Source organism: Myotis davidii, unplaced genomic scaffold (assembly GCF_000327345.1).
Source record: "Myotis davidii unplaced genomic scaffold, ASM32734v1 scaffold98, whole genome shotgun sequence".
Lineage (NCBI taxonomy): Eukaryota > Metazoa > Chordata > Mammalia > Chiroptera > Vespertilionidae > Myotis > Myotis davidii.
Window position 1 is genome coordinate 3,982,389 of NW_006294654.1, and position 12,304 is coordinate 3,994,692.

Here is a 12,304-nt window from a genome sequence, read left to right on the forward strand (position 1 = left end):
TATTTAATATAATAAAAACTATTCTAAATCCAAAGCCCATATTTGAACTAAATGTAAAAATCTAAAGGAAGTGTTAGTAATATTTTAGAGCACTTTATTTTTTTACCTCTATAAGTCCCAATTGACATATCTGTAAAATGAAGATAAATAGTTGAATTTATGGGGTTGTGGCAAAGATTATATCATATAAGGCATATAAATAGCTTTAGTTTACACAGTACCTAGCACATAGTGACAGAAGTTAATTTGTGTTTATTTCCTCTCTTTATCTTTAAAATATTGAGGGTAGTTTCATTTTGAATGATGAATGAATGAATAGAAGCTTAAGGCAACTTACAAGGAAAAGACTGAAGTAAGACAGTCAGAAGGGGATGATATGAGGGCCCAGAAAAGCAAAGCTTAGGAAGAGGGGCTTTGGATCTAAAGATGCACATTCATAAGCTTCAGCACGGAATGACCTCATAGTAAACCCATGGCGTGGAAAAGCTGATGCCAGTAGACCAGAAGAAAAGAATTACCAGGAGGGTTATTCTAAGTGTTCCAAAGAACCTACTATTTCTGGCTTACCTGGCCAGGTCATGCATGGCATGTGTCTCAAGACCTCATTGGCCAGACTTTCTGATAATCAAACTCATGTTGCTTGTGCCTTACCTGATAGTAATTTAGTAATGGTTTGAGGTAATCTTGTGCCATTTTATGTTTTAAAATATCATACTCCAACTCATTAAGTTTTCTAGGCAAGATGACTCTCTGATACAGCCCAAGATACCTATTAATCCTAAGAGGACCACTGGGTATAAAACAGTGTATGGAATAGAATAGTTTCTCATTCTAAGATTTTTAGTTTTTGAGGCTGGCCCAGGTCATGCTGGTCTGGGGATGATGGAGAGTTGACACTGCTGTGACAAATATTATGTGACTATTAATAATACATGTAAGCATTATCAACATTACATTTTAGTTTTGCCTTGGAATTCCTATCCAATAATATAGGAAAAAGAATTTGTAAAAGTATTGGAAATATAATTATATTTAAGTAGAAGTACTAGTTACTTAGACAATTTAAAAGAACTTATGTATAACCCCTAGGACTAATAGTAGATACAGAGTTCAATAAGGAGGATTTCTCACAAAAACATATACACAAATTCACATAATTTTTATAGATCAGTCAGCAATAACCATTAAGGAAATATAAAGGGAAAATGCCATTCAAAATAGCAATATACATTCAAGCTTAAAATAAAATCTGGAACATCTATCTAAAAAATCCCCCAAAAATCTGTATAAAATATTTACTGAGAGATTAAGAAGAAGAATTAAACAATTGGAAAGACCTACCCTGTACCCAGACAGGAAAAATAAAGATTTTGAAGCTGTCATAGTACCCCAAATTAATCTTAAGTTATATAGTGCAATGTGGTTTTGGCTGTATTTGATGAAATGATTTTGGTGTTGTGAAATATAAGCAGCTATAGTAACAAAGAAGAAAATATTAATTTAGAAAGAATAACATCTGTAGTACCAAATATTCAAATGACTTATAAAGCTACAATAATTAAAACAATGTGTCAAAAATAGACCAATGGATTAAAATAAAAATCTAGAAATAGACCCAGCTATATGTTAAAAACAGCATAGTAAGTGGAGATGACATGAAAAATGATGCTGGAAATTTTGGCTAACTAGTAAGGAAAACAAAAATATCAAAGCATACCTTACATTACATAATGAAATAAGATTTACTTTTTAACATGATTTATCTATTTAAATATAAGAAAATCTATATATATATAAAAGCCTAAGCGACTGTTACAACTAAACTACTGGAACGACTAGAACAAGTGGAGCGACTAGTTGCTATGACGTGCACTGACCACCAGGAGGCAGATGCTCAACACAGGAGTGGCCCCCTGGTGTTCAGTGCACTCCCACAGGGGGAGTGCCGCTCAGCCGAAGCCTCTCCCAGCTGGCCAGCTGTCTCAATCGGCCCCTCCCCCCATAGACCCACCTCCCATGGCCCCTCCACTAGGCCAGCCTGGCCCCACCCCCAATGGGCCCTGATCACTGACCAGGCCAAGAGATCCCACCTGTGCACGAATTCATGCACGAGGCTTCTAGTTGAGAAGAGGTTATAAACTGATACTTATCTAAATCAAAGATGTGGAAATCTTTTGTAAACTTAAAATAAGTCTTTTAAAAACATTATGAAAGAAGTCAATGGATTTGTTTCTAAATGGCATCAATAAAAATTTTTAAATCAATGTTCTCTTGATGTGTAAGTTATATGACCTCATATTTTAGAAGTTTGGTTATATATGTATATATAATTTTTAAATTTTTTATTTTTATTGGCAATAATAAAGAATATTTACATGTTTCCCAGCCTCACAGATATGTGATGATAACCTTAATCTAACCAACTAATTTCATGCTTATTATGCATTGTTCATTGGCACTCACCAGCCAACCTGCTTAGGGCTGAAAAAGAATATAGGATATGTGATTGCACCTTGAGTGTGTTACTGAGTTTATCTTGGCTGTAAATGATAATTTTGGAAACAAAAAAGAGCAGTGAAGATAGAACATGAAATCCTGGGGATTGCATTTTATTTGTCCTTTTTATGTCTGTTGCTTACTAGTAGCTTATTGCCTGGAAAACGAAAGTACACAATTAATACTGGTTTAATTTACAGAACTGCTATTTCTCAACAATCATAGAAACTGTCCATGTCATCAGTGGTAAGAAGGACTTGATTCATATTTACATGTTTATTGTTTATATCCAAAATTTCTTGTAGGCAATATTTATTATTAACTACAGGGGAGAGAGAAACAGTTTTAGGTGCTCGGAGAAAATAGAAAGATTTGGAAGTCAGTGGTTTAGTTTTGAGTACACGATAAACACATTATAAATGCTTTACAACTCTATAAAACCCACATTCATTTTCAAGAGTGCTAAGTGTTCATGAAATACAGAAAAAAGGAATTATTGGAAATCATTGTGTTAAAAGCCTTTAATTTCTGACTTTTGCCAGCCAGTTTCTCTCCACTCCAAAGGATAATATCAGTCATTTATATTTTGAATTACATATTACTTGAAATGACTATTAAGTTAATAATTAAGGTCTACTTGGATGGCTTTGAAAGCTAAGTCTTACCAACCTTGCCACACTTGGGAATTGTGGCTTTGAAAGGAGTAAAAATTCCTTTTTCTTGGAAGGTACTGGCAAATATCATATAGTGAAGCAGGTCTTCCAGACACTAAGATAAATGTTCTTGATTTGATTATGGGTCAATAATAGTTCTATGGAAAGAATAAATAAAAATCCCTAATGTGACTATAAGTTGCTTTTTTGATGCCACCATGATCTTCATGGCAAGGGTGATTTATTATGTTGGATTATATTGTCCAACTTTATTTTCAAACAAATCACATGCTTCTATTACTATGATAATATGCAAGCAACTATGACCACTGTTGAATGCTCTCTCAGCCACATCTTTTATGCTGTGCCAATTAAGCAGAAGGTGGGGAATGTTGGCAGGGGGATTTAAATGTCTCATCTAAAGGTCAACACCTAACAACAGGACAGCGTTTATCCTGAACTGGACTGTAGAGTCAGCACTGGGATTGAGCCCAGTTGCTGTTGGGGGACCTAAATATACAGTTCTCCAAATGAGAGCAGGTGGTGTCAAAGGAGCTATACTGGTGTTCAAGACACATCCTAAAATAGCTTTAAGCTTCTCCATGACCTCATTTTGCCATGCTGGCTTGCTTATGAGTGTGCTTTTGGGTGGTGTTAATGTTCTAGCATTAGCCATTATAATTTATGGACTGACATAGCATCGTTAACACTGAACATGGATTGTACTCAGTAGCCAAAGCATAACTTTTTCCCCTCTATGTTTCCTGCAGCTGGCCAGTGTTTTGTAACCAGGGCACCAACTCTGGAGCCAGCTGGTAACTTTAGCTGTTTGATTGGGTGTGCTATTGGCATTACAGACATGGTTAACCAAGGATAATATTAGAGTATGCATGACAGTTTCAAGGTTTCATGCTATTAGACAGAACTAGTTTTAGCACAAGACAAAACCAGAAAACTGTATTTATAGTAAGATTTTATTTAATAAAAATGTTTTATGCAAGATAAAACTAATGGAGATTATTTAGCCTTTGAATAGGTGAATGAGTTAGCAATTTTTTAAATTAAATTTTTATTTTTTATTGAACTAAGCCAATGTATGTGGTGTATTTGTGAAGATTAATAATGTTGTAAGACTTATGATGAAAAATAAGCAGGCCCTTCCCTTGACTTCTTTTCTATCTCAAGTCTTGCTCCCAAGGGCAACTACTTTCCACTCCTTTTAGATGTTTCGCCTGAATTTGCCACCATGTTTCTAAATAACACAATTATACTTATGGTTCTTGATCCTTCAGTTTTAGAAATTATAGATTGACTTTCTATTATGAAAGATGAATATTTAACTCTCTTAAACCCCTTTGCCCCAACACACATTCTCCCATCCTCCCATCCCCTTCTCCCATCCTCATTGTCATAATTTTTGATGAGATTAGTGTTAGATACTTTTCTCATTACAACTATATATAATCATTGGTTTTTAATGGGGGCAAGAATAGTAACTTTTAAACTATGTATCAAGATATTACCATAATTTAGGTTAAGGGGTTTGGTGCCATTAAGGTGATGCCCTGATACGATTGTAGGGGCAGAATGATACAAGGAATATAAAGGGACAGCTGCTTCCTGAACATCATTGGAATTCAGCAATAGTATAAGGACTGTGCCGCAAAGGAAAATAAAGGGATGCTCTGCCGGAGAGGGGACAGGCAGGTCTGTAGTGTGACTCGAGCCATTTTTGTTTTAGTTTCATAATATCTGTGCATCCTAAAGCTTGCCACTCAATATGGTCCATGGGCATTTATTTATGACTCAGTCTGAGCCCATGAGACAATTTCTCCTCCAGTTGTCAGCAATCAGGAGGAGTGGTGAAGTCGGCTATTGACTGAACTTCAGGCAGCAGGTAAAGACTGGCAGTGGCTGGAGCTATTGCAATCCTTGTTAACATTTCGTTATTTGGAACGAGGGAGAGACTGGAGAGTTGAAGTTAAACATTACAAATGCTTACACGGTTACAATTACCCAATGCTGAAGTCAAGGTGGATGTGTTACCTCACGCATTACAAATGACAAAAAACCTCCCCCAAACCCACACTTTTAAGGTGTTTCTTGTGTGTGTATTGAAAAAGTTCTCAAAAACAGTTTTGTGAACTCTTATTATAATACTCTCATCAGCACATAACACATGCCCATCACATGCAAAGAAATAATGGTGGTTTGTTCGTCTCAGCTGTTCGGGTACAACTGTGTAAGGTATGGGACAAGTTACGGTAGAGAAGCAGCCTCATTCAGCCTCCATCCTTTCATGAAGGCTGTTGCTCACCAGTATATGCCCACTTGAGATGCTGGAATAGATGCTAATTGTCCTTTGCTCTGATCAAGTTAACAACCTAGAGGGCTCTTTTCCTTGCATTAGAAATCATTAATTGAGAATGAGTGAACATACAAAGAGTGAATTATATATAGTTCATGGAATACTTGATTTTAGTAAATACATACGTACAAGAAGCTATAAGTAATATGCAAAGTGGTCTGGGTATTTAATTCATCCCCATTCTTCAAAGGAATTGATGAAATACCTAGATTATGTTAAAAGAAGTCTCTCTCCCTTTTATCTATTAGATATTTTCTCCTTTCTTCCTTCTTATGTTATTTGTTGTTTTTTGTCTGTGCCTGTGTCAGTTCATATCCTGCATCTGTTTGTCATTACTCAAGTTTAGATACTAAACATTGAATCATTATAGTCTATCTATGTTTTTAGGTGAATATTTTATTTAATAACTTACAAAATTAAATGGAGAATGTTGAAACACTAGAAAACAAAGAAGATACGGCTGATCAAACAACAGAAAATCATAATTCTTCTGCCCCAGAGAAAGCCCTTTTAACACATTGTTGTATATCATTTTCTTTCTGTGTATGCGCAGATATTTGTGTGTGGGGGGGTTAAAAATGGAAACCATACTGTTTTGTAGCTTGCTTTTCTTCACTTAGCATTTTCATATTTCAAAACTCTTCTTTAATAATATAACTGGTAGGGATTGTATAATGCATATTTCTTGACTATGCAGCAATTTGGAATAATAAGTTCATACTGCTGAGACTTTGGTATGGTTCCAATTTTTTTGTGTGTGGTTACTATCTCTATAGCTTCTGCTATTCCTGTTCCTCCATATAACTGTGAAGCCTTGGGAAAAAGCTAGAAACGAAGAGGTTTTCTTTCTCTATTGTATAGACTGAGAAGTATGCTGTGACTCCTGGGTACCTGGCATGCCTGTCCTCTTTCTCTTCCTCTCACTCTTGCTCTCACACTCTCCTACCATAACGTGTTAGGAGGGCTATAAAAATCTCCTAGGATTCATTTGGAAAGAATAAAGCTTCCTGTTTGGGTTTTAGCCAAGAGGTTCCCCTCTGCACAGCTATTGCTAGCTTTTTAATCACAACAATTTGAAGGTACCAATTTGGGATTTGGCGATTTAACCATTTTTAGCCCACTTATGTATGTTGTTCCCATATTTATGTAACTAGCCTCCTTACACTCCAAACTCTCCTATCCACAATGGGTTATAGTGAAGGTACAAGAAGAAGCCTGTACGATTCAAGGGCTCGGGGATGCTGTGGAAGCAGGAATAGTGTAGTGGACAACCTGCCTGTCAAGACCTTTGCAAGCTAATTATTGCTGCTCAGCCTCAATCATACCCAATTATAATTTTTTGTGGAAATTAAAAGTGAAAATATATTTATTGCAAACTTAGCAGTGTCTCTTACCAAGTATTAATGGTGCATGATTATGTTCTGGTGAAATCACAGATGGCAAGAGGTATGCTGATGCTGTCTGTGTTGTGGAGCACAGCCAGAAGGACTAAGCCAGATGGAGAAGGATCCTTAAAACAGATTTTCTATAGTTTTTATTTGCCTACCCTCCTTCATACATCTTGGAATCAGCAGCCCTTTTAATTCCAGTATTTTCTCTGTCCTGAGAGTCAATATGATACTAATCAAAAGAAGAAAAATCACCAACAATCTGAAAACTGAGTGTTCCAGCATCGTTGGAGCTTTCCCAGTAGATTAGTAGTCATTTGTCCTACTTCCCACCACCCACTGCCCCCACCAGCTTTGTTATTAACAACAAAGGCTTTGTTCATGGACAAAGCTGATACGGGCTTGGCCTTAACGGATTTGTTTAACCCTCACTTAAAGTTATTGCTCTTTGAAACCCAGGGTGTTTCTGGTATTTGAAGAGGAAAAAAAGATCTGTGCTAATGAGTTAAATAACACATTGTCTTAAAATGAACCCTTTAATACCAATGAATTAGCTCAGGCACACAGAGTAGCATCATAACTGGTATTATATTCCTTCTCAAGGTCACTCAATAGTGTCATCAGCAAAATGGTATAAATGAAGATAGTTTCATTATAAATCTAAGTAGTAACTTCAAGTGGTAAAATGTTTCAAGTCTTAAAAATGGAGCATCAATATACCTTATACATTGATTATTCAAGGGACTTTTATGAACTATAAAGTGTACATATAGCATATAAAGTAACAAACTAGGTCATAAATTCGGCTTAGTTCAAATTAATATGCTTGCTATGACAAATGTTAACATTTAAGTCACAACTTTAGAGACAAATTTATTTGGAGGCATTATTTGAAAGATCAAAATAATTTAAAAAGCTATCAAAGGAAGTTTGATCATTTTTAAAATAAATAATTTTTTGCTCCAGCAAGTAGAAGCATTTGGAATTACTTCATTGACCTTAAAGCTGCTCTCAAATTTGAGATGTTGATTTTTTTAAAGAGCCATTGAGGCATCTAAATATTTCAAGGGCTCTCCAGGGATTTTCATTGTGAGGGTTTGAAGAGCAGCAGACTTAAATCTTGCCTTTCTGTTTATGTTCTTTTTCTCTTCTCTCAGCAACTATAAAGGGCAGAATGGAGTAATAAAAGAAGTTACAACAAGACCCCTGAAGCAAGCGGGGAGATGGGACTGGGGACAGGCAGTCATACCTCTTTGCCTTTGAGGAGGAAAGTATTGATTGGCTGATGTATGCATGTATGTACTTTTCTACCTAGATATATAACTATATGACATATATATATATACCTAGATATATAACTATATGATATATATATATATATATTCTCTCAGCCTCAGAGTCCCAGGTCATTTTAGACCCTATCTAACAGAGTTGCTATCTTTTTAAAATTTAATTATCTGCTTTGCCACTGTGTTGCAGAAACTCTATAAGCAGATGCCACTGCAAAGTTAAGAAAGTATGACAGACAGACCAGGTAATAATCCCTATATCATTACTTTCTAACTGTGAACTTGAGGATATTATTAATCTCATGAGCATGAATTTCTTCATCTATGAAATAGAACTCATAATACAAAATCTTTAAGGCTGAGGTTTACATGAGAAAATACATTGAAAAGAAGATAATACAGAAACTGGTCAAGAGCTCAAAAAGGGTAGTTGTTACAGTTTTTTTTTCTATTATGATTACTTCCACTAATAATAGTATTAAGTTGAATTTATCATGCAAAGTGTTGTCTAAAAGGGATTGACTTTACTATGCTTTAAATATTTGCTTATTTTACTCAATTTCCTTGAAACTAGGCATGCAGCGTAAGTGCTGTTCATTTATAAATATATTTATAATCTGGATCTTAGAATTTTTTTCATAGCACAGTGTCTCTTACTAAGTATTAATGGTAGCATGATAGTTAGTATTATCCACACTCATAAAGATAAGCAAAGTGAATGTGGATGAGAAGAAAGGAGCCAGACCATCCGAGTCTTAGCTTTTGCCTATAACCAGTCCCTGAGTAGCATATGGGAAAGGCCAGGAAGATTAACAAAAACAAAAAAGGAGTCTTTCCAGAGGTTGCCTCAGGAGGGTCTGGAAAGAATTGAAGAATTGTAGTCTCACTTGTTCTGATGTTTATTAAAATACCACAAAAATCATATTTTTACTTTGATCTCGAGTCAAAAGAATGTCATGAAATTGGCACATAATTTATCAAGTCAACTATATTTGTCCACTTGGGTGCATCTTGCAGGCAGGTGAAAAGGTGGAAGAGGAAATATTTGATGACATACATCTCTTTTGAAAGTATAATATCATCAAGACTCTGGAAGGGAAATACAGTATACATCCTGGCATTACTAGTCAATGTCCATCTAATTATAAGAGCTTCAGGAACCTGGTATTCTCTTTGACTTCAGACATGTAAAAGGCTCAAGTCATTCAACTTGGTATAATGTTTTCTGGGGATTTGGTCATATCATTTTCTTGCCTCAGATATTTAATTGAAGCAGTTGTGGGTAATGAGGTCTGCTTCTTGCTCACAAGTAGTTTTCACACTGAGTTATCCTTAATCATAAGTTATATGTCATCTTTGGCCTTCTGCACAGACAGATGGGAATTTACTGGGACAGACCGTGAAAGTACTGGCCCACACTAAAGTCTGGGCTGTTTCACAACCGGCTGCTTTTCAGAGCACTTCACTCAGGTTCCATGTCAATGTAAATATTAGAAGATTTGGGAGAGTTTGCAGTCTTTTGGCCTATGGTTAAATTATTATTTTAACCCTTTCTTTTCCTGATTATCACTGATGGATAATTTCAGTTCATTTGTTTGTTTTACTTGTTTTCTTAAAGGTATTCCCCCATTACTGGAAAGGCAAACTGAACAAAATGGTACAAAGCACAACACAATTTGACAACAGCAACAACAAAACTGTGTCTAATGCATTGGCCTAGATTGTTGCGGTGTGGCCTATTCATTTTTTTTATCTCAGAAAAAATCCTCAGCACTGTTGCATAAGGTATAGAATTCTGTAAAAGCCCTAGGCTTGCTGTGAGCAGGGTATTTCATTTATAAAGGAAAAAAGATTACAGGAAAGACCAGTTGAAGAAAAAAGAATAGTTGGAGAAGTCTTTTAAAATAATTTGCATATTAATAATCCAAGGATGTTATTGCAGCTTTTCCAAAATGAAAGTGAATCCAAAAAGGGAAGTATAATTTTTATAGGTTGTGTTTGAAAGAAAGTAAACTGGGAAAGAAAAGATGAAGAGGCCACTCCTTTATTAATGTTAGATGCTTGGATAGATAACGCTGCAGCAATAGTTCTGTGTTTTGTTTTCCACACACAGTGCTGTTTTGGATGCAGAGTGTTTCTTTCCTGATGCTGTCAGTCCTAGTTCGAACCTTTATTTTCCAGTGTTGTCTCACATTGGCTAGGTATTAAAATTGACTTATGTCACACACTCCATGCAATTTAGAGAAAGTTTTTTCCCATTGTGGAACAGACTTGAAAAAAACCCCCACAAATATTTTTATAAAAAGCAATTTGCTTTACTTGGCTTTGTCTGTATTCCCAGTACAATTGCTTAGATTATGAGAGTTTGAAAATGAGCTCTCTTCCTTGCAACTCACTTTCTCTCTATCTTGTGAAATCATAACCCTCTGTTTGTGCAGTAAACGTGTTGCCTTGGAGATTAATGTGATGTTACAAATTTGCTATTATTTATGACTTCATTGTAGGATGGGTATGAATTAGAAATTAATTATTGATTTCTTCAAATATTTGGTGTGTCATATGAGAACAGGTGAAGACATTTCAGCTTTCATTTCTTAATTGGGAGGTAGAAGTGCTTTCACTCACTGGTGAAAGATATAAATATCTAAGAAATAATCATTGTAAAAAATGTTAAAGTAGATATTTTTGAAGAAAAGTAGAAATATGTGAAACACTAAGATAAAATTTTATATTCTATTTGCAAAATATTTGCCAAGAGCTACAAGGTAACCTCCTTGTTGAGAAACATTGCTTGTCAGTGTCATTCTCAGAACAAGTTTCTCCTTGGTATTGCCATGTTTACTTTCTTAGCAAAGAAAAGAACCCTGGTGCTTACACCCTTCAACCATTGAGATATTGAATTCTGATCTTTAATAAACCAACACTGATTTACTTCACTGCTTCTGTTTGCTTAGTTAAGCTCCATTGGCATAGGAAAAAGCACACATAATTTAATCAAATTGCTTTTCTTCATTTTGATTTTTTAATAGTGCACAGAGCAGGCCCTAAGCATTCAGAATGTATTTTTTGCCAGTAAAATATCTTCTGTCTTGCAGGAGAAGTTTGAAATTACAGTTAATTTTATCCCTCACTCTAGATATGCCTTCTTTCCTTTTGAAGGATGCAATTTTTGTGTTTGAGCTCCTGTTCAATGGAACTCTATATTAATTCTATGATGTATACTTGAAGGTATGTTCCTTCAAGAACATACCTTTATCTGTGAAGCTCTTATCTAAAGGATTTGCTTCTGCTAGAAGCCAGTGGCTACTAATAATCCAGGAAAAATTTAATAAAAATTTGTTTAAGGTCTTTGGGTTTAACCTGAAGGTGTGGCTGGCTCATGACTACTAATTCTCAGAGGAGATTTTCACTTCATCCGGTGCCAAGACTGAGAATAAAAAATTTTCTTGTCTCTTTCTAAGGGTCTTATTTATTTCTGCTCCATTGCTGTTCCATGGATGTATCTCTTTGAGATAACTACTTTATGTAAGTGTGTCTTATTAGAACTTCGAAGTTGAGATGGTCTTACGTTTTGGCTCCTATTCTGAGCACTCTACTCATTCGTCAAAGCAGAAACTCAGTTTGCCCAGGGTTGAGTATATGCACTCAGGATGAAAATTGCTCTGATCTCTTGTCTTTCTAGATTCTGATTTTACTCATTATTGACCTTCAAAGTTTCCCTAATATTCTTGCCAACTCAATAATTTAAAATGTCTTTTATTTCTTCCTTTTTTTATTAATAAATCCTTATTGTTCAGATTATTACAGTTGTTCCTCTCCCCCCCCCCACCCATTGATCCTTGCCACCAGGTTCCCACCCCATCCCATGCCCTTACTCCTCCCCCACCCGTCCTCTTCTATAGGTGTACGATTTTTGTCCAGTCTCTTCCCTCACCCCCACTCCCCCTTCCCCCCGAGGATTGTCACTCTGCTCCCTTTCTATACCCCTGATTCTATTATATTAACCAGTTTATTCTGTTCGTCAGATTATTTATTCACTTAATTTTTAGATTCACTTGTTGATAGATGTGTATTTGTTGTTCATATTTTGTATCTTTACCTTTTTCTCCT